This window comes from Monodelphis domestica, chromosome 4 (assembly GCF_027887165.1).
Source record: "Monodelphis domestica isolate mMonDom1 chromosome 4, mMonDom1.pri, whole genome shotgun sequence".
In the NCBI taxonomy this organism is placed as follows: Eukaryota; Metazoa; Chordata; class Mammalia; order Didelphimorphia; family Didelphidae; genus Monodelphis; species Monodelphis domestica.
Window position 1 is genome coordinate 190,657,267 of NC_077230.1, and position 22,923 is coordinate 190,680,189.

A 22,923-nucleotide genomic window follows, 5' to 3' on the forward strand; every position below is an offset into this window, starting at 1 on the left:
GGTAAAATAGGTATTTTCTCCAGTTTACAGATAAGAAATTGGGGTTCAGGTTTGTGCCTTGCCTGTGGTCACATAGTATCTGATGCCAGATTTGAATATGGGTCTTCCTGATTCTAAGTCTAGCACTCTAGAACATGTGAACTTATCATAGCATGCTTTATGAATGACACATACGTAATGTGTCAAATTCTTTCTGCAGATTTAGTTTTCCTTCTGTGCAAAATTGGGCTCAGGAGATGTTTCTGTTGAGTAGCATTTAAAATTCTTAGCTGCAAGTAAAAATTCTGAAGCATATATAAAAATCCCAAAGTACATGTAAATCATTCTGTCTTTTAAATTTTTGAAATTAATGTTTCAAATCCAAGTAAACAGCATAAATTTGTTCACAGATTAGCCCATAGTCACACAATTAGGAAATATCTCAAGACCAAGATTTGAACATATGTCTTCTGGCTGCTCTTTCCACCAGATCCTATTCTCTCTAATCCTAACTGTCTTCAGTGGGAAATAAGAAAACAGCAATAAGAATTTATATAACATCTACTATGCACAAGATACTATGTTAAGGCTCTTTGGAAAATATTATCAATCCCTATTGTCCATAGGTTAAGTCCCAATTTCAGACTGCTTTTTCTGAGTCCTTCATAACCTGTCCCCACCCTACTTTTTCAGTTTTATTTCCTACACTGTCCAGATCAATCTCCTCAATGTCCTGCAAACATGCCTTACTTATTCCCACTCCAGACTTTACTTTTAACGTTCTTCTGCATAGAATATTGTTCCTGTTCTGCCACACCTCTCTGCTGATGCAAATTATATTCATAATTCAAGTTTTAGCTCAAGCTCCTCTTTCTCCACCACTCCCAACAACTCCAGCCCATTCTTTTCTTGCCCTTCTCTGAATCCCTAGAGCACTTATAATTTGACCATTCATTATTTTTATTCCTTTCCTCACCACACCACAGAAGATATCATTTGACATAATATATAGATCACGTCTTTTATGTTTCCACTTCTCAGTTCATTCTCTGGAGGTAAACATTCACAAGTTATTCTTTAAGAATTAAATCTGTAGCTGTCTAGAATGTTCTCTTGGTTCTACTCATTTCACTCTTCAGTATCTCATATAGTCCTTTCCAATTAAAAAATAATAACTGCTCATTGTTTCTTGAGGTGCCATAGTATTCCATCACAATCATATACCACAAATTGTTTAGCCATTTCCCAAATGATGGACATTGGAATAGGAAGAGGAAGTTTGCAAAATGACTTTGCAATGTAAACTTCCAAGTGATTGACAGGGGCATGTGACAGTCACATGGGAGCCTGGAGTCAAGATCTGGGTGAAGATTCCAAGGTCCCAACTGAAGAAAGCTCTCTATCCTGAAGGAGGTTTGGAGATTAGAGGTTTTTCCATCTATATACCAGATTTCTGGCCTTTTGGTGATACGAGCTGAAGAGAGAGGAATCCTGTTTGAACTAGCTGCTGGCAGCTGGACAAAGACTAAAGACCCACTTCTCTACTGGACAGTTTCATCTGAAGATTGGACTCCATTTGTGAGATTTGTGTTGGGGAAACTTAATTGTTTTAGCTCAGATAAGTTAGGTTTAAAATAGCAATTAGTTTGGGGATTAATTATAATAATTTTCCTTACTCTTTTTCCCTCTTCCTTTTTTAACCTTCCCAAAAATAAACCTGATTATTTATATGTTTCCTTCTTGTTCTTTCCCCTAACAAAATCCCACTATAACACCATCCCCAAAATTTCAGTAGGAAATGCACTAGATCTTTCTTGGGAATGCATGATTCATTTTTATATTTAGCCATACATGCCTATATTCATTGGGGTTCAGGAACCAGCTTATTCCAGCTCAGAATCTTAGAACAGTCAACTCCTAAGACACAACACAAGTTAAAAAATGCCTTACTCAAAAGATTTGTTGATAATGTCATAGAAACAAGGAAAATGGAAGAGCAGTACTTCCAATTACAATTATTGTTACCATTACTATTAGTTAGAAATGAAGCAAAAGCTTTCATACATAGATACAAATAATAAATAGCATTATGTTATAGAACAAATAGTGTTGGATTTGGAATCAGAGGTGAGAGGTCACATTATAAGTAGATTTGGAAGCAGGGAACCCAGGTTCCCTAAAGGAACCTCTTATGCTCTGCTATTTTTGTAACCTTGAATGAATCAGATAATCTCTTTAAACTTCAGTTTCCTCATCAGTAAAAGGAAGAGATGGGAGTAGATAATCTCTGAGGTCCCTTCTAGTTTTAGACCTCTGATTCTTATGGTAGTATCCTTGAACCTTTATGATTTGATATTAAAGGATCTGTACAGTCCCTTCTGGCTCTAAATATAAAATCCAGCTCTCTTAGATATAAGTAATTTTGTTCTGGTTTGTTTTTTTATTTGTATCTAATTCTTCATGACCCCATTTGGGATTTTCTTGGCAAAGATACTGGAGTGGTTTGCCATTTCCTTCTCTAGCTCATTTTACAGATAAGGAAAATTAGGCAAACATGGTAAAGGGACTTAAAATGGCACAACTAATAAGTGTCTGAGACAAGATTTGAACTCATGAAGATGAGTCTCCATTTCCAAGACTGGTATTCTATTCACTATGCCACCTACCTGTCCCCACATATAAGTAAAGAACTATACAAATGATAATTTTTTAATTACTAAGTTTTCTGTCAAAAAGGAAATATAAATCTCTACAAGATAGTAGCTTCAAGTATACAGCTTTTTTGACTTTTCAGATGACAAAATTGACTTCCATAGGAAGGCAACAATTCTGTGGAAGAATTTAACAAATGGAAGAGAGGGTAGATAATGGCACGAATGATTAATTGTCTTCACAATAGATTTAGGAGACTAAATGGAATTTTTTTCTTCTTTAAGAAGATGAATATATAAAAGAACAGTTCAGAGAACATTTACTTTTTTCCAGTTTCACTTAAAAATTTTCCCCAATTAATAAAAATCTATTTATCTCCATCCTACTATCTTTATACATCTTCCCTATCAGTGGGAAGGGCACCTCATAACAAATTTGCAGCGTCAAGAGAACCAAATTCCTGCATTGGCCATTCCAAAAATAAATGCATATTTTATTCTATATTTTCAGTCCATCATTTCTTTATCTGAATGTGGGTAGCATGTATCATCTCATTGGTGCTCCAGAATGAATGAATCATGATTTGTCATTACTTTGATAAGAGTTCTTAAATCTTGCAAAGTTGTTAGTCTTTATGATGTTGTTGGTGTTTCTGCTTTTGTTTGTTTTGTTTTGAGAAACTGGTCTTCTGGTTCTGCTCACATAAGTTCATATAAGTCTTCCTAGGTTTCTCAAGAGTTATAACTTTCATCTTTTCTTATGGCACAATAATATCCCATTCTGTTCATATAGATTCTTTTCCATTCTAAACTTAATGTTGTTTGAAAACTTGAATTTATTCCAAAGGATTGCTACATATTTGCTTATATGTGACTTCATCTGCAAGAAACAATAGCAAAAATGCAGAAAACCTTCTCCACTTCACAACAATTCAAGAAGTAAAACCTTTCCGAAGCCCACTTTCACATACTTGAGGTTTTTTTCAAGGTAAAGTATCATATTTATTATATATCTTCTATTAGAAACTATGAATGGAAGAGAGCTGGTTCAAACCCATGTATTCTGTACCCCAGCCCCAATCTTCCCATATGGCTCCAGCTTGATGACGTTTGTCCTCTTGCCTCTAGCATTCAACTTTGAATGGGTTTATCCCAACTCCTGATGGAAACTGCAACTTACATAGAGCAGCAGCTCAAAGCTGCCCATTCCACCACTATTTAATGAGGTTTTATTTATTTTTTAACCATTTAGTATACATATATATTAAACTATGTTGCCTTTTTATTAGGTCCCTTTCTTTTTTTAAGATGTCATTAACAAAGTTTTTAAGTTTTGTGTCTCTAACCACATTTTCCCCATATGCCCTATGGTCTTTATTGCACAATATTTCATATTTCAGTGATTTTTACGAATGCAGAACTGAAAATACCAAAAATTTTTAAGCATTGCCCAAATAATGGGTATTTTGGAATTATGACTCCCAAATTACCAAAAGTGTGCATACCTAGAATATCACTCCTGACTCTGTACCCTTGAAGATATTAAAGACAGAGGAAAAGTACCTGTATGTGACAAACATTTATAAGTAGATCTTCTTGTGGTGGCAAATGACTGGAAACTAAGAGTATGTTCACTCACTTTCGGCAATTCACATTCTAACTTTTATAGAGAGACGGGATTGCAACCCAATGAACCTCAAAATTTGCTGGCAAGACTATCACTCCTCTATTACTATCTGTACCTGATAAACACTAAGCTAACTAACAGTTGTACCAAAAAATAGTACTCCTCAGTGATCTCATTTAATAAGAAAAGAATTGCAATTTTCCAGATACATGCCAATTTCCTTATTACTAATTCCTAGAGAGGAGTAGGGAACCATATTTCTATTGAAAGTTACTGAACCACAGGAAAAAATAATCACGGGCTACATAAATTAAAAGCAACTTAATTAACTTTTACTTATTTTTTTTTCTTAGACAAATATAAAGCATTCCACTCAGCCACTTTTTCTCATTTTTATCCACTTAAAAATCACAAAACTGTACTTTTTACTTGCTTGCTTGTTTTTTTGAAAGAGAAATGTTTTGGAGGTAGAGACAACATGGGAGAGTGAAAAGAACTATTTTTTCATCACTGGAAATAAAAACAAGAAAAACAATTTCCAATACATCTCATAAAGGACCAAAAGAATGCACTAGACAAAATCATATTTGGGATTGCTAAGAAAAACCCGTGAGACATTTCTAGTCCAGGGAAACTTGGGGAAACAGACAAGAAGATCTGTAGACACTGGAAAAAGGGCCTTAACAGGAATGCACTACAAGGGCAATGGTGGGGAATAAATAGTCCAATATCTAGGGACAGAAAGACTGCCAAAACAGGGCACCATGGCAGGAAGCACCAGGGCAGGAAGAGATCCCATGGGATCCCTGAACTAGCACTGGGTGAAGGACCAAGTGACATATGACAATTCTGGTGCCCTTTTATCCAGTTCTGAGTCACAGATCCAGGGCAAACAATCATGGGTGCAAGCTATATACTGAGAAAGTACACGGTCCAGAAATGTGACTATGTGGCTCTAAGTTCAGGGGTAGAACATTGCCTCAGTTCTAGCCTTTATCCCAACATGAAAGCCTGCAGTGGAATAATTAGAGTAGAAGTCTCAGATCAAATGAATACCAGCAGTTCATTTGCTCTGAAACACAGAATCTCCAGGGGGCTAGCAGTGACTGAATTCAGCAGCTGTATACTAAAACTCAACCACATGCAAGTCAATAGACACAAACCTCAGTCAGGAACTTTCAGAGTTCAGACCAAGATGGCAGTGAATAGAACTCTCTCTCTCTGGATAGCACCACTTTGGAGGCACTGAAAACTTGCAGGCTTCTAGACTGACCTGTAAAAATCCCACAAGGATGTAAAAGGATAGAAGCTAAGGCCAGAAATCTCCCCCTGAAATACACAAAACTTAGTAATAACTAACACAAAGGACAAAGTCATAAAGAAGGCTGAAAGAATTAGCAAAGGAACAAACAAAAACAAACAATGAATCCAGTCATACAGAGCTCTTAGGGTGATGAGAAAACCCAAAACACAAACATAGAAGAGAATGATGTGATAATATCTGTCATTTATTCACATTATTTTCCCCCAATTACTAAATGTAAAAACAGTTTTTGACATTTGTTTTAAATTTTTTTAATTTCAAATTCCCTCCTTCCCACTCCTCACTGTATTAAGAATAACTAGGTCACTCACAATTGTTCATCAAAAACTATTTCTGCCACTGGATACAATGTTTTTCTGACTCTACTCACTTCACTTTGCATCAGTTCACATAAGTCTTTCCAGATTGTGAAAATATCTATAAGCAAAGCCTCAAAGAAAACTATATATTGTACACAAGCTCAAGCAGGAATTACTAAGAGAGTTAAATAAAAAGTAAAAACCAAATGAGAGATATGGAAGAAGGATATGAAAAGAGAAATAACAACTTGGTAAAAAGAGATTCTTAAAAAACTGAAGAAATTAATTCCATGAAAATTAAAATCGGCCATATGGAAGCTAATGACTCCATGAGAAATAATAATACAAGGAAATAATAAAATCAAGAAATTATAAAACAAAGTCATAAAACTGAAAAAATAGAAGAAAGTATGAAATATCTCATAGGAAAAACAACTGACATGAAAAACACATCAAGGAGACATAATTCAATAATCAGTAGATTATTTGAAATCCATGATCAAAAAGCAGAGCCTACATTTCATGTTTTAAGAAATCATAAAATAAAACTGCCCAAATACCTTAGAATCAGAGGGAAAAGTAGAAACTATGGTAATCTAATGTTCACCTTCTGAAACCCCAAAATGAAAGTTCCTAGGAATATTATAGCCAAAATCTAGAGCACCCAGGTTAAGGAAAAAATTCTGCAAACAACCAGAAAGAAAGAATTCAAATAACCCAGAGATAGTCAGTATCATGCAAAATTTATTAGCTGTCTAAGGAAATTGAAAGCTTGGAAAATGATATTCCAGAAGGCAAAAAAAAAATCTAGGCTTACAAACAATAATAACCTACCAAGTAAAGCCTAAAGTGAACAAAAATGGATCTTTTACCAAATAAACTTTCAAATTTATCCTTCTCGTATCTAGACTGATTTGACCACAAGATAAAAAGGGAAGTAGTTAAAGAGATGATCCAAATTTTAGAAAAGGTAAATATGATAGGCATCTGGAAAATGTGGAATGGAAACAGAAAGGAGCAAATCTATTTCTTAGCTGTTAGCACTTTCACAAAAACTAAGCATCTATTAAAGCATAAAATCCTCATCAACAAATACATAAAACCAGAACTACTTAATGTATCCTTTTCTGACCATAATGCAATAAAATTACATTTAATAAAAGGACTTTGAAGCATAGATTAAAACTTAATTGGAAATAACATAATTTAATCTTAAAGAATGGGTAGATCAAAGAACATATCATAAAATCCAAAAGTAATTTCATTAAACTGAGGACATTGAGACAACATACCAAAATGTCTAGGATGTAACTAAAGTAGTACTTAAGAGAAAATTTGTATCTCTAAATGTTTACATCAAAAAGAGAGAAAGAGCAGATTAATGATTTGGGCATGCAACTAAAAAATCTGAAGTTCCCCTAAGTGTAGCTTGTTTTTCCTTCTCTACTCAGCTAAGCATCTGTAATGTCTACTAATAAACTTTATATCCGGATGAGAAACAAACCTTTCCATACCTCTTTATTAATGTAAATAATAATGATAAGTTAATTAATTGATTGATTAAGACCAGCAAGGCTCATTCTATAGAATTCTGGAATAAAAATTCAGGCCATTGGAGTACCAGGCAGTAATGCTCTATAATCCAGTGTGTATAACCATAGAACATATTCACAGTTAAAAATTGTCAAATATAGATTTTTTCTGCATACATATGTATATTTTTGAGTACTTTAAATTTTTTAATTACTGGAATCTCAGATCATCCCAGGAATACTATCACCAAATCTCAAATCTCTCAGATCAAAGAGAAAATACTTCAAGAATTCAAAAAGAAACAATTCAAATATTATGGAATCATAATCAGTATCACACAAGATTTAATGTTTCCATAGTAAAGGAGCAGAGGGCTTAGAATATGATTTTCTGGAAGGCAAAAGTTTTAAGATTACAACCAAGAATCATCTATCAAGTGAAACCAAGTATAATCCTTTTGGGAGAAAAATAAATATATCATGAAATAGAAAGCTTCCATACTTTTCTGATGAAATGACCAGAGGTGAACAGAAAAATCTGACATTTGAACACAATATTCAAGAGAAGAATAAAAAGGTAAACATTGAAGAGTCACCATAAACTGTGTACAATCTCAAATAGAAAGACCATACACATAACTTCTAAGTATTTTATTATTAGTAGGACAGTTAAAAGGAGTCAGAAGACACAGATATAAATTGATTAGAATAATCTCAAAAAAAATAAAAGTGTGAAAAGGGGGATGCATTAGAAGGGGAAAGTGAGTGATAGAATGGGGAAATCCAGATAGAAGTGGAATGCAAGGAAAAGCTTTTATAGTAGAGAGGGAAATGTACTTTGATGGGCATTCTAATAGGAATTTCTTCAAAAAGGGAAGAATATAAATACACACTAAGTTGTGTAAGGAAATGTAACATGCCACAGGAAAATAGGAAGCAAAGGGGATAAGAGAAAAGAGATAATAAAACTAAGGGCAATTTAAAGGAAGCAGTGGTTAAAAACAAGACAGACTTTTGAGGAGGGACAGGATAAAAAGATAGAGAAGAAGAAACAAAAGAAAGTGGAAAATGTAATGGAAATACACAATAATCATAATTGTGAATATGAACAGAATAAGCTCACCCATAAAATGAAAGCAGATAGTAAAATGAATTAGAAACTATTATCCAACAAAATTTTGTTTAGAAGAGACACACTTGGAACAGAAAGATGCACACCAAGTTAAAATAAAGAGCTGGAGCAGAAATTAATATGCTTCAGCCAAATGAAAAAGAAGGCAGAGTAGAAATCATAATCTCAAATAAAGAAAAAGCAAAAAAAGCAGGGAAACTACATTTCATTAAAAGTTACCATAGACCATAAAGTAATATAAAAAAATTTTACAGTAAGCTTCTCTGATAAAGACCTTATTTCTCAAATATATACTTATTATAGAACTAAGTCAAATTTATAAAGATAAATCAGTTCTCAATTAGTAAATGGTCAATGGATTTTTTTTATTTTTTAGAAGAAACCAAAGCTAAGTCATATGAAAAAATGCCCTAATTTACTATTGATTATAGAAATGCCTATTAAAACCAACTCTGAAGTACCACCTCACACCTATCAGAAATAACAAATATTGGAAGAGATGAGGGGAAAATAGGTGCACTCTTGAACTGTGGAGGACTGAACCAGTCCAACTATTCAGGGGAACAATATGATATCAATTATAGATGTGAAATCTTGCAAAACATATTCCTGTTCTGTTTAAAACCAACCAAAAAGGCTAGAAGAACTGTGCATTCCCTTCCACCTAGCAATACCACTATTGGGTCTATGTCCCAAAAAGATCAAAGAAAAAGGAAAAGAATCCATAGATGGCAAAGATTTGGAAGCTGAGGCTGATCAAATTGAGAATGGCTCAACAAGCTTTGGCATATGATTGTGATAGAGTAGTGTTGTGCCATGGGAAATGATAAGGGGAGTGGTTTCAGAGGAAGGCAAGACCTCTATCAACTGACACAAAGTGAAGGGAGAAGAACCAGGAGATCACTGTACACAGTAAAGCAATGTTATAATGATGATCAATCACCTGTGAAAGACTTGGCTACCCTGATCAATACAATAATCTGAAATAATTCCAAAGGACTCATGGGGAAAAAATGCTAACAGTCTCCAGAGAGAGAAATGAAATCTGAATACAAATTGAAGTATAATTTTCTCCCTTAATTTTTCTTGCTTTTTTTTTTGTAATATGATTAATGTGGAAATATGTTTTGCATGATTTCACATTTATAATTGATATCATATTGCTTTCCATCTCAGTGGATGAGGAAAGGGGTGGGAGGGAAAGAATTTGGAACTCAAAAATGTTTTTTTTTAATGCTAAGAATAAATAATAAAAAAATTTTAAAGTCTATTGCTAAAATTTCAGTGTACTTATCCCTCAGAATTTGTAGCAAATGCTACAAATATAACCTGACTTATTGTTTTGTTGGTTGTCTAGACTTAAGAAAATGACAGAGAAAAAGCTAATAATATATATTAAACTTAAAACTAAGTTGTGAATATACATTTTTTCAGAGAGCTGGTTGTTAATCATTTACCTATATACCACTTCCCTTTTTAAAAGATATTTAAAACACATGAAATTAAAACACAAGTATATGATTGAATGCTCCAGTTTATGGCATTCGAGAAAGTCAGCCCCTTACTAAAGAGTACCTTCTTAGGAATCTTAGTGGGAGATGTAACCCGCCTCTCTAGAAACTATTCATTTGTGAGGACCAGGTTGGTATATAAGGAAGCCTCAGAGCTTTAGATCTCGCTATGACATTCTGGTACTATGGGAAAAGATTCTGAACAGTGGCTTGATATAAATGTAGCCTATTTCTCTGTTGGGTTGTGGCTAATAAAGTATCATATAGCCAACTGTGTTGCATATGCAACTGTTCTCAGTTTCTGCTGCCTACCTGTATGCTTGTTCCCCTGGAGGGACTAAAATGAATCGACTAAAATCCATGATAGTTACTTATTGGTAGGCAGGGAGGGAAGAAGGATGAGTAAAGTCCTGTGATGGGAATAAACAGACCAGATTTTCAGGTCCCTTTGTAAAGGAAACAACTCCTTAGAGATTATTGTATATTTCCTGTCTTTTTTAAAGTAGTTGCATTCAAGATTAGCCATAGGAATCTTCTTCAGTGATAGGTTCATTTCACTCTAGGTATCATAACTGTTCAAACTAATTTACAGAGGCAGCTGGGTGGCTGAGGAAATTGTAAGCCAGGCTTGGACATGAAAGCTTCTGGATTCAGATCTAGCCTCAGACACTCCTTAGCTGTGTGACCCTGGGCAAGTCACTTAAACATCCATTGGCCAGCCCTTACCACTCTTCAGCTTGGAACCAATACATAGTGTTGATTCTAAGACAGAAGGTAAGGGTTGTTTTTGTTTTTGTTTTTTAATGCCAATTCACTGTGTCCCTATCCTCCATCACAGGACTGCCCTATGAGAAATCCAGTTTAGGCAGTGAATTAGGGAGAAAAAAAAAAAGAATTCTAAGGAAGTCTTTCTTTCCAGTATCTAAAGAAAATGCCCTCCTAATTTTACTTAGGTTTTGCTTATCTATTCAGCTATACAACTGCCAAGCCTGCCACTGAATTTTATCTACATCCAGCTGAGAATGTTGATCTTTCTTTACCTCTTAGTCAAAGTCCAAATAAGTACAATTTGGAAATTCAAGGATCATATATCTAATTTCTGTATATGCTTGTAATGAAATACTATTAGAATAATATGATATAAATATGGAAATATGTTTTGCACAATTTGACATGTATAATTGCTATCATGTTGTTTGCCTTCTCAATGGTTGAGGGAGGGGATAGGGGGAAAGAAAAGAATTCCAAACTTAAAATTATTTTAAAGGACTATTAAAAATATGTCTAGAATTCATTAAAAGTGGGGGGGAAATGTGGATGGGCAGACTTTATTCCAAAGTCAAAAGTCAATCCCAATAGTTAAATGTAAACTATTATAATTATTCATTTTATTATTAATTATTAATTATTTTATTTATATTTATATATAACATATTATATAATATATTTATAATTACTTATAAATTATTATTAATATCTGCCTCACCTCAAAATAAAAGTAAAGTCTTTGAGACCAAAGGCTTTCTGTTTTTATGCAAGATACCATTGATAAATACTAGGAGTTTAGTAGTATTAAATGTAATAGTCTGGTGCATTAACAGAAGGTAAATATCTGAGTCCTAGTACTTAGAACATAAGCTCCTTGAGGGCAAGGAATGTTTTTTTGTTTTGCCTCTTCCCCATGGCTTTGCACAGTGTCTGGCACACACATTAAGGGCTTAATGACTAAGATATCTTAATTTCAAACAGAACTCTTCCTGCCCTACCACTCTGTCTTTTTTCTTTCTATTCCCAAGAAAAATATTCTTTCTTTCCCTAAATCTGCCAAGAGAGCCTAAAAGAGGATTCAGTCAAGATAGAGCCAGCCCCGAATGGTTTCCCTTCTCCCATCTCCATCCCCTCTTTTCCTAAATCAGTATATTGGAAATTTTGAGATAGAAGGGAAAGAGTCCTTTTCTCCATTACTTCTAAAGATCAGCCCCAAAAGGGTTCAAAAAATTTGAGTTGGAACACAGTATAGGAACAGCTAATCCTGTTGCCAATAGGTTGTTGTTGTGAGAGGGGTTTATTTTGGTTGTTGTTTCTCTTAAGGAGCAAGGTTTTAGGGGGGGAAACTATAGCTAGGTTTTAACTCCACATAGGATGAGATATCATTTGATACTGGCTTTGGCTTTCTCTCTCTCCTTCCTCCAAAACCTAAGTAATAGCCTTGCAGTTCTCCAGGCCCTCCTGAGAAGTGGGGATAGAAGAGAGATGGAAAGAGGAAACCAAGATCACTGGCATCCCAACCTTGTGGCAGTGTGTACTTTTGATAAGTAGGTTAAGTTATTTTCAGTCATGTCTAATTCTCTTGACACCATTTAGATATTTCTTGGCAAAGATGCTGGAGTGGTTTGCCATTTCCTGCTCTAGCTCATTTTTACAGATGAGAAAACTGAGGCAAACAGGGTTAAGTGACTTGCCTAGGGTCACAAAGCTATTAAGTGTCTTAGGCTGGATTTGAATTCAAGATAAGTCTTCCTAACTCCAAGAAGGGCACTCAATTCCCTGCTCCCAGCTGCCTGGCATGTAGTAATCACTATATAAATTATGATGATATTTTATTGTTGTGGTTGTTTGAATCACAAAAATAGTAAGCCAAAAGTTCAAGAAGGAGAAGGAAAGAGGCAACACATTCCAGCTCCTCTTTCCATAATTTCTAGCTAGTCTCCCTTCCAACTCTGTCAGAATCTAACACCTCCATCATCACCATGTCTTCTTTCTGACTCTACTCCTGGCAGTTCCTCCCCTTAAAATTCCTAGAACAGCAATAAAGACAAGCTGATAAAGCTAGCCAGGATCTTTGGAGCTGATATGAAATACAGGAAGGGGGAGGGTAGGTCTTTGGCCCAAAGACCCCAACAGCTGAAGGCAGAAAACAAAGTTAGGCTTAATAGCTAGATAGAAGCCTAGCTCCAACCAATTTTAATGAAGCCAAAAGACTAAGGGGAGGGATCCAAAGGGAAATAATTTGGATATCCAGAACAGGTGGTCATTAGAGAGCTAGGAAAATCATTTCATTTTATAGTCAGTCATCCCTTTGGAAATTCTTTATGCAAAAATGAACAAAAATGGAGGCTGGTTGCCTTAGCAACCCTATCATGCTCACTTTCACAATATCCCAGTCCTATAGTACTTAATACTATTACAGATGTTATTAAAACCTTAAATATGTAATCATGCACATTAACTTGCTAAATGCTCATTAGAAATGCTAACTTGTTCAACAGTTCCCTACAATTTCAGTTTTTTTTTTAAAAGAGCATTTCTTTTTTAATGAGAAAAAAATAAGGAAATGATAATAGCAAAGCCAGTACCCTAATTTCAATCCCTGGCTCCCAAGACATTAAAAAAAATGAAAATATACTAAGAAAGTGACAAAAATCAGGCTCAGCTGAGAAAGAGAGAAGAAAGGAATCACAGAGCTGGGATGGAGCATGAGTCTCTTCATTGAATAGTCACCAAAATGATATTCAAATCAATGCTGTCTGAATATAAAAGCATGCTTAGGGAAAGCATCATTTGGTTAATAAAAAGGCAATGAATTAAACAATTGGATTTTAGAGGATATAGTACCCAGGTGAAGAAATAATCTAATCTTCAATGGTTGAAGAAATACCAGAGATTTGGCTTCACTTATTCTTGGATGATAGATGACCAAATTGATTTTTTGGTACAGATTTGTGATCCAACTACATCAATACATCAAGATCCTAGAATTTCATTGGTGTGGAAATTCCCTCCCTTGTAGTCATTAGATAAGTCTTAAGAAATCACCTGACTCTCAGGTAATAATAATAATAGAATTAACATAGCACTTTAATGTCAAATTCAAAATGATACTGTGAGGTAGATGCTATTATTTTCATTTTATAGATGAGGAAACTGAGGTTTGGAGAGGTCAAAGGAATTGCCCAGAATTACATAGCCAGGAAATGTCTAGTGTAGGATTTGAACTCAAGTTTTCCAGAATCTAGGACTCTTTGCACTATGTAACCAAGTCTGATAGGTTAAATGATTTATCACAGTCACAAGTCTAGCAAATGACATTCAGTCAGTCAACTAACATATTATGATGTGGTTTTCTTTGTTGCTTTCCTTTTCTAATTTTTAATTTTTCCAGATTACATGTTGATAAAATTTTTATTAATTATTTTTGACATTTTGCCTCCTAATTCATGTTCTCTCTCTCCCTCTTCCCCTTCCTTTCTCTCCAAGATGGAAGGTATTGTGATTTAGATTGTACATGAGTCATCATACAGTATATATATTTCCATGTTCATGATGTTGTGAAAGAAGACACTTATTGATTACACTAGAGAAAAAATTCATGAAGGAAATAAATTGAAGAATCATATGCTTCAATCTACATTCATATTCTGTCAGCTCCTTATATGGCAGTGTTTAGCCTTTTTCATTGTGAGTCCCTTGGATCTGTCCTGGATCCTTGCATTGCTGGTAATAATTAAGTCATTCAGAGCTGATCATTGCATATTATTATTACAGCATATGCTGCTCTTCTCGTTCTGCTCACTTCACTTTGCATCACTTAATATAAGTCTTTCTAGGGAGTTTTTTTTTTGTGATCATATTATTTGTCTTTTCCTATGGCACTATAATAGTATTCCATTACAATCATATCCTACAACTTATTCAACCATTCCCCAACATCCCTTCAGTTTCCAATTTTTCCTACCACAAAAAGGCTGCTATTTTTTTTTATACAAGTAGGTACTTTTCCCCTATCTTTGATCTCTTTGGGTTTCAGACCTGGTAGAGGTATTGCTAGGTAAAATATTAAATGTTTATTATATGCCAGGCACTAAGCTAAGTTCTGGGGATATGAAGGAAGACAAGGAAAGAAGAGTCATAAAAGAGAAACTTTAGGATGGTCAGGATTTGGCAATTTTTTGGAAATAGGGGGATGAGAGAAACTGAGAAGTTGAGGATGATACCTAGACTGAGAACAAAATGAGTAGGACAATAGCACTAACCTCCACAGTAATATGGAAATTAAGAAAACAGAATGACTTGGGGGAAAATATGAGTTTAGTTTTTGATATGTTGAACTTAAGATGTTGCCAATAAATCCAGATGTTCAAGATATCCCCTGGGCAATTGGAGATACATGATGAGAGTTTGGGAGAGAAGTAAGAATTAAATAAATAAATCAGAGAATTGTCTCCATAGAGATGATAGTTAAATATACAGGAATATATGAGATCAGTAAATGCTTTACAAAACTTAAAACACTATACAAATGCTAGGTATTGTAGTAGTAGTAATAACAGCAGTAGTAGCAATTGTTTTTCAGTTGTGTTTTTTTTTTCAGTTGTGTCCAGGTCTTCATGATCTGTTCATGAAGATGAGATGTTTGAGGAAGTATTGTAGAAAGGAAAACTGTGAATCAAGCTTTTGCATTTCTGCCAACTGAGGTGGAGCAGACATAGGTTGGAATGTGATGGGAGGGGGCATGATATATCGTTGGAGTGAGAGAAGAGGATCGTGGGAGAAACTGCTAACTAGAGGGTCTTTGCCCTCTGAACTCTGCTGAGTGTGGAACAAAGACCTGGAGCTCTAGATCCCAACCTGTGGAAAAGCATTGCTTCCATTTCCCTTACCCAGAAGAAAAGAAGGTTCTTGTATGTTTGAGAGCATCCATGAAAGAAAGAATAAACAACAACAGCTGCTGAGAAGGGAGTGATCCCTTAACTTCAGGAGTTTACCGTGAAGCTCCTTTCTATCCCTTGACCTTCCCAAAAAGGACACTTGCCACTCGTTAAGGTAGGAGAGAGACAAAGATTAGCTAAGAAGAAGATAGATAAGTTGAAGCTGAAGCTGAAGAAAACTAGAAACCCAGGAGGGTCTCCTCTTCCTTCAAACTTTTCCCCTTTCTTAATTTAGTAAAATCATTAAACTACTTGAAAAATTGAAAATCACAGTCAGATTCATATTGATGGGAAAACAAAGAACAAGAGGCTAGTGGCTAAGAGAGTCATTTGCCTAGGTGAAACAATAACAAGAGCCAATAGTAACAGTCTGTTTGCCAGACAAGGGAAACCCCTGGGGTTCAACTACTAGTCAAGCCTTGCTAAGTTATCTCCACTAGTCCCCAGAAGTTCTCTCAAGGACACTGATCCTGTCATCATTAAAATAACCTTACCCAGGGTTACCTCTCTTGTAGGTTGAGTGAAGGAAATTACAAAGACAGTCTCTCTCAGCCACAGAGGGTATTCCTCCATTTTAACCCTCCAGGCCTCCAAAGTCTCTCTGTCCTTTCACCTCATCACTTCCCTGTAATCAACCCTTCCTTATCCCAGTACCTATTCAATCCTGTTCAATTACATTCATTTATTGCAGTATGAAAAGGTTTGGAAGAGCTTCTGGGTGATTGGGATAGCAAATCAATTTTGTTGTTCAGCCATTTCGGTCATGCCTGACTCTTCATGACCCCATTTGGAGTTTTCTTGGCAGAGATACTAGTTTGCCATTTCCTTCTCCAACTCATTTTCAAGATGAAAAAACTAGGGCAAACAAGGTCAAATGACTTAGACACATAGCAGTTTCTGGGGCCAGATTCAAATTCAGCAAAATTAATCTTTCTGTTTCCACACTCAGTTCTCTATCCATTGCACCACTTAGCTGCCCCAGTGTGTCAGTTAGGGAGGTATGAAAGAATTGTCTTGCAACAAACAGTAAATGCCCCCATGAGGTAGCATAAATTTATGGAGGACCCACTTAGCATGGTTTCATGATTTTCAGCAGCTTTATTTACCACCAAGTGAGTAGGAGCAAAAGCAGCATGTAGCAGTCCGCCCCCTAGCTATGGGCAAGGGGAACAGTCAGTCTTGGGCATGCTCAGTAGTGCTCATGGCTGGGAAGGCCTCTGACCCTTGACCCCAGCTTCTCCCAGGTTAGGCGGGAAAACAGGTTTCTTTGTTCTCCCCTGGTTAAGAGAAACCACACCTATGCCTTGTCATTAACCAATGAGAATCATCCCTATGTACTGTGTATATTTGCATATCAAAAACTATATTCAGCCCAGCAAGCTCCGCCTTCTCTCTCTCTGCTCTCTCTTCTCTTTCAGGCTACCTGATGGCTGTCCTTGCAGGAGCTTGGCCTCTGGCCAAGCTCCATCTTTAATCTTTCTCTATTCACCTCTCTGACCTGTGTGGTATGGATCTCAGGACTGGAAAAGCCTACGCAATGGTCCTTTGATCAGAGCTTAGCTGTGGCTCATTGATAATTAATAAAGACTCATTCTGACCACCTCATATCTCTAATAGGACTCCGTCACTCCCCTCGTGGTATCAAAACTTCTATCCTGTCTCTATCTTCCTACCTTGTGGCTTCTCTCCACTCTGAGAGAGAGCTAACACAGCAGATGGTGGGAATAGCTAGTGGTCAAGACTTGTCAAGACGAGATCTTCAAAAGGTTTAGTGGGCAAGAGATTTAAGGGAAGATGGCAGCATAGTGTGCAACTGGTTTACCAAAGGATCAGATGAGAAGAAGAGGGTAAGTGTATCTAGTGCACGGGTGATGGATGGACTCAGAAATAACTGATAGGTGGAGTGACTGGAAGTATGTAAACCCAAGACATTTTCCTGACTCCATGTCAAGCATTCTTATGTACTATCATATGCTGACTTTCTGCATAATCGCAATATTCCTAATAAAAATATCAAAAAACTCCTTAGAAATGTTACAACTATAACATTGCTAGTTTATAAAAAAGATCCCATATTCTGATATTGATATGTATGTGCTTTCTTGGAGAGGAAATTATACAGAGAGACAGACAAAGAGACAAAGACAAAGACAGAGACAGAGACAGAGACAGAGACAGAGACAGATTGTTTATTTGCAGTGGATGGCATAGAGATCAACATTCCCCATTTATTCCTCAAACTACTAATTCAATTTGTCTAAATGGATTTCCCGGTATAAAAGTTTCCTTCTCCCTTCAGAGAAGAAACATTAAAATTTTTACAATTCTCTGTATTTTAGTTAAAGTCCCCAGAAACTAGAGATAGAGAGTGCTTTGGGCAAAATAAGCTCAGTACTAAAACTATCTGTTTCTTCTCTGGAGATGTTTCCTTCTTAGTTGCCTCCTCCCAAATGTTTTCCCATTAAGTACACCCCAAAGAACAAATGCTTCTGGTTAATGAAACTTATAAAGATACAGTGAATATTTAAAACAAAGAAAGGAGAACAGACTTTCCCCATGCCTAAAAGATTTCAGGCTCCTGTGAAAGAGTCTAATGGTGAAATGATTCCCTTGTGATCTGTAGTCTTGAGGGGTTTCAGCAATTTAGCTTCTGTCACATTACAAGTGACCCAACTGCCCAAGAGGACCTGATCTCAAAGTTCTGGCCCTTTTCTTTGTGACATTTTCTTTTTCCCCCCCATTCTCCCTGTTCCTTGTACCTTCAGGAAGCTTTCTCTTTCTTTTTGTGTTTCATCAAGAGTTGAGTCCTTTGAGTTCATTTTTAGACTCAATGAACTGATTTCAAGGCTACCTACAGGCATGATCTATCATTTTTCATCTTATGGAATTGCTTATTTTCAGATTCATTCAAGGAACAAATTTTTAACCTTATAGAAGAGTCATTGATTAATGAATTAGGTCTTTGAAATGCCAAAATCCATATATTTTTAAGATAAAAGAAGAAATTTGAAATGTATGTCTCTATCATACTTAATAATATTTGTCCTAACAAATCCAAATGATATAACCTTTATTTTAAATATTTTATCTATTTTTTAACTTTTTCCAGCAATATGTTATACTGTCATATATACAGTATTTGTGGTAATATTAAAATCTTGGGCAGCTAGGTGGTTTGGTCCACAGAGTACCAGACCTAGAGTCTGGAAGATTTGTCTTCCTGAATTCAAGTCTAATCTCAGACACTTACTAGCTGTGTGATGTTGGGCAGGTCATGTAATCCTGTTTGCCTCAGTTTCTTCATCTGTAAAATAAGCTGGTAAAGGAAATGGCAAATCATTCAAGTATCTTTGCCAAAAAAACTCCAAATGGAACCATGAAAAGTCAGATGACTGAACAACAACAATAAAATTCAGGGATGTCTAAAATCAAGAGGATGGAGTATATATTCACAGAATAATGGAAAGAGATTAGAAATAAAAATTCCAAAACCTAAGTAAGGATCTTGTTGTCCCTCTAGTCTAAGAATCTTATCTACAACATAATTGAATAAATATGGACATGAACCCTAACTCTTACTCATTTTGTAACCTTGGGCAAGTCACTTCAGTTTTCTGGATTTCACTTTCTTTATATGTATTTTTTTGCACCCTTACTGTGTATTGGCTCCAAGGCAGAAGAGTGGTAAGGGCTAGGCAATGGGGGTCAAGTGACTTACCCAGGATCACACAGCTGGGAAGTGTCTGAGGCCATATTTGAACCTAGGACCTCCCATTTCTAGGCCTGGCTCTCAATCCACTAAGCTGCCCAGCTGCCCCCTCACTTTCTTTATCTGAAAAAAAAAAAAAAACCTAGGGAATCATACAAGTTGACCTCCAGTTAGCTTTCAATTCTAAATGCTTTGAACTATAAATCTACAGGGGCATTTTAAAATATTAATTCCTTTATATTTGCATAGGATTTCACATATATCAAAATGCTTTTCCATACATTATTTCCTTTGTCCTTCACAACAACCCTATACGGTAGGCAGACCAGGCACTGTCATTGCCATTTTACAGTTAAAGAAAATGAAACAGAGAAGTAAGTCAGCTACCCCAAGGTCACATAGGTAATGGGAGAATCAGATCTGGGACTTCGGTTGCCATATTCCAAATCTAACGTTCTCTACTATGCTGCCCTGCTTTTGTTTAAAAACAGCAATAGCCATAACAACATAAAAGAGATGAACAAAAGTTTCATTTCTTACATTTTGTTGATATTCCTTTTATCTGGCTTGTGCAGAGGAAACTTCACCACAGCTTAGAATCTTTACTTAATTTTCATGGATCTGGAACTGGCAAGACCTCAAAAGGTCATCTAGCCCAATCTCTTCATTTTATGCATAAGAACTATGAAGCCCAGGGAAGTTCACTGAATTGCCCAAGGTCATACAATCAGTAAGTAGCTAAAATGAGATTTGAGCCTAGTCATCAAATATCAAAACCAAGTCTCTCAGCGATTCTTACTACTGCTTTCCAAGTGGTATAACTAAACCAAAGCACAGATATGCAAATGTTTGCAACATCTTGGAACATTGCAATTTAAAAATACTAAATTTACCCACTTATTGACAGAGCAGAAATTTATACTTAAATGAATTAAGTCCTAAATTGTTATCCCTTGCAGGGAAGAAAGTTGCTATATATTTCAATTAGAAACTTTTGTGGAGGGAAGTTATTTTAAATTCTATTATGAAAAAGGAAAACAAATTCACAGGTTTGTTTCATTAATAAATCAACCACTTAGGTTGGAACAGATCTCAGGGGCCATCTATAACGGCTCCATCATCTTATAAATGGGCAAACTGAGGTCCCAAAGAAGAAGTCAGGCAGGCAGTCAATAAGCTGCTATTATATGTCAGGCACTGTGCTAAGTATAAGCTTTTAAAAGGATAAAAGAATCCCTGACCTCAGGATTTTACAATTTAATGAGGAAATATAACACATAAAAAAGGAAACTGAAAATTGGTAAGATGAAGTACCCAAGCTAGATAGGAAATAATGGTGTGGCTGCCCTGGGTCCTTTCTTAAAGGGAGATTCTGGAGAGAGCTCTCTGATGTCTACCTTTGACTCTTTCTAATCAGAGGAGAGGGGCAGGTTTAGGGACAAGAGGTACTAAGAAGGCACCAGTATCAGAGTGTATGATTTTGTGTGATTTATATGATTTTGCAGGAAGATTAGTTTCTGGAGACAATGATGACATCCAGGAGGGAATCCATGGAGAAGCTGCCCTGGACCCCATCCTTAGATGGAGGGATGTGAGAGGACCTGTCCACCCTTGACTCTCCATTCAGAGTGAAGGAGGAACCCCAGGGGTAAGATGTAGCATACCCAAGTTCATAGCAACTAGTGAGTTGCAGAGTCAAAACTAATACCTAGATTTCCTGAATATTCTGTGTATCATGATAAGTGTGTATATATGTACATATAGTTTAAAATTAATTTTAAGAATTAAATAAAATTCTCAATGGCCAAAAAAAATCTATTTTTCTCTCCATCTCACATGCTCACTCAATGAAAAAAAAAACTATTGTAATGAATATAGGCAGTTAAGCAAAACTAATTCCTATTGGTTATGTCCAAAAACTAGATGGCTTGATTGGAACCCTGAAACCATCACCACTCTGTCAGAAGGCTAGTAGCATGCTTCATCATGGGTATTCTGTAATCATGGCTGGTCTTTATTGATAAGTTCTTAAGTTTTTTAAAGCTGTCTTTATAATGTTGCTGTTGCATAAATTATTTTCCTGGTTCTGTTCACATCACTGTGTATCAGTTTATACAAATCTTCCCAGTTTTCTCTGAAACTATTTATTTCACAAATTCTTATGGTACAATAATATTGTATTGCATTCACATACCACTATTTGTTCAGCTGCTCCCCAACTGATGAGTACTTTCCCTTAGCTTCCAAATCTTTTCTACTGTAAAAGGAACTGCTGTAAGTAATGTTTCTCTGTATAAGACTGTTTCCTCTTTCTTTGATCTCTTTCCAGTATATACCTAATAGTAGTATTCAAAAGTTAACAACTTTAAGGGGGCACAGTTCTACATTGCTTTCCAGAATGGTTGGATCAATTTATTGCTCCACAAACAGTAAATTAATATGCTTGTTTTCCTGTAGCACACTCCATCCCACAAACATTTGTTATTTTCCCCTTTTTATTAACTTTGTCAATCTGATGAGTATCAGGTAGAACCACGTTTTAAATTGCATTTTTGTAATTGATATTGATTTGATTATTGATACTTTGGATTTCTTCCTCTAAAAACTGCCTGATCATATGTTTTGACATTTATCAATTGGGAGATGACTCCATTATACATTGTTTTAAAGGATAGTCTCTTTATTTCAATTGAATCTGTTTATTTAAAGTAACCAATTCTCTAGCAGCTCTTTTTTTCCTATGATTAATGATAAAGATGGGGACTTTGAAAAAATGGTAACTGAATAAAAGTAAAGATATTGCCCATGAGTCTTACCTTTTATGGAGAGGTTTAATTAATACTAAATTATTGCCACCCCAAGGACATTGAGAGAACTCATAAACTGTGTTAGTTGGAAAATAAATATTCTCTTTGCTAAGAAGAAAGCCAATCCAAGAAGCAAAATAATTTAAAATAAAATCTCACTTATAAAATACCAACAAAGAGCACCAAAAAACTGAGCATTATTTCCTCAAAAGTAGAACAGAAGAAACTGAAAAAAAACAAAACAAAATTTAAAAAGGAGAGAAAGAAAAAAAAAGAATTTGATTGGACAAAGGAGGAGAAAAAATATTTATTTCAACTCATAAAATGTTGATGGGGACTGGGTCTAGGGATCTATTAAAAAAAAAAACAACCCTTTCCTTCCATCTTAGAACAGATACTAAGAAATTATTTCCAAGAAAGCAGAGTAGACTCTAAATGAACATCCTAGTGCAAACATCAGCAGCATGAAAATAGGTTCTGATCAAGGACACAAGTAATACCCAATGAAATTGCATGTTGGCTGTGGGAGGGGTGAGTGGAGGGGAGGGATAGAAATATTGTGATTATTGTAACCAAGGAATAATGTTCTAAATTGACTAAATAAACTAATTTAAAATAAAAAAAATTTAAAAAAGAATGGAAAA

At 35.5% G+C, this 22,923-nt stretch overlaps 1 protein-coding gene and 1 long non-coding RNA gene across 2 annotated transcripts in view; one reads left to right on the plus strand and one right to left on the minus strand.

Annotated features, from left to right (window-relative positions):
• Window positions 1–22,923, minus strand: part of PDE11A (phosphodiesterase 11A) — a 523,355-nt gene that overhangs the window by 456,114 nt on the left and 44,318 nt on the right. The window lies entirely within an intron of this gene.
• Window positions 1,047–22,850, plus strand: LOC103102316 (uncharacterized). Its single transcript, XR_001630019.2, has 3 exons — window positions 1,047–1,557; window positions 3,478–3,618; window positions 15,427–22,850. It is a non-coding gene; the product is annotated as an uncharacterized LOC103102316 (long non-coding RNA).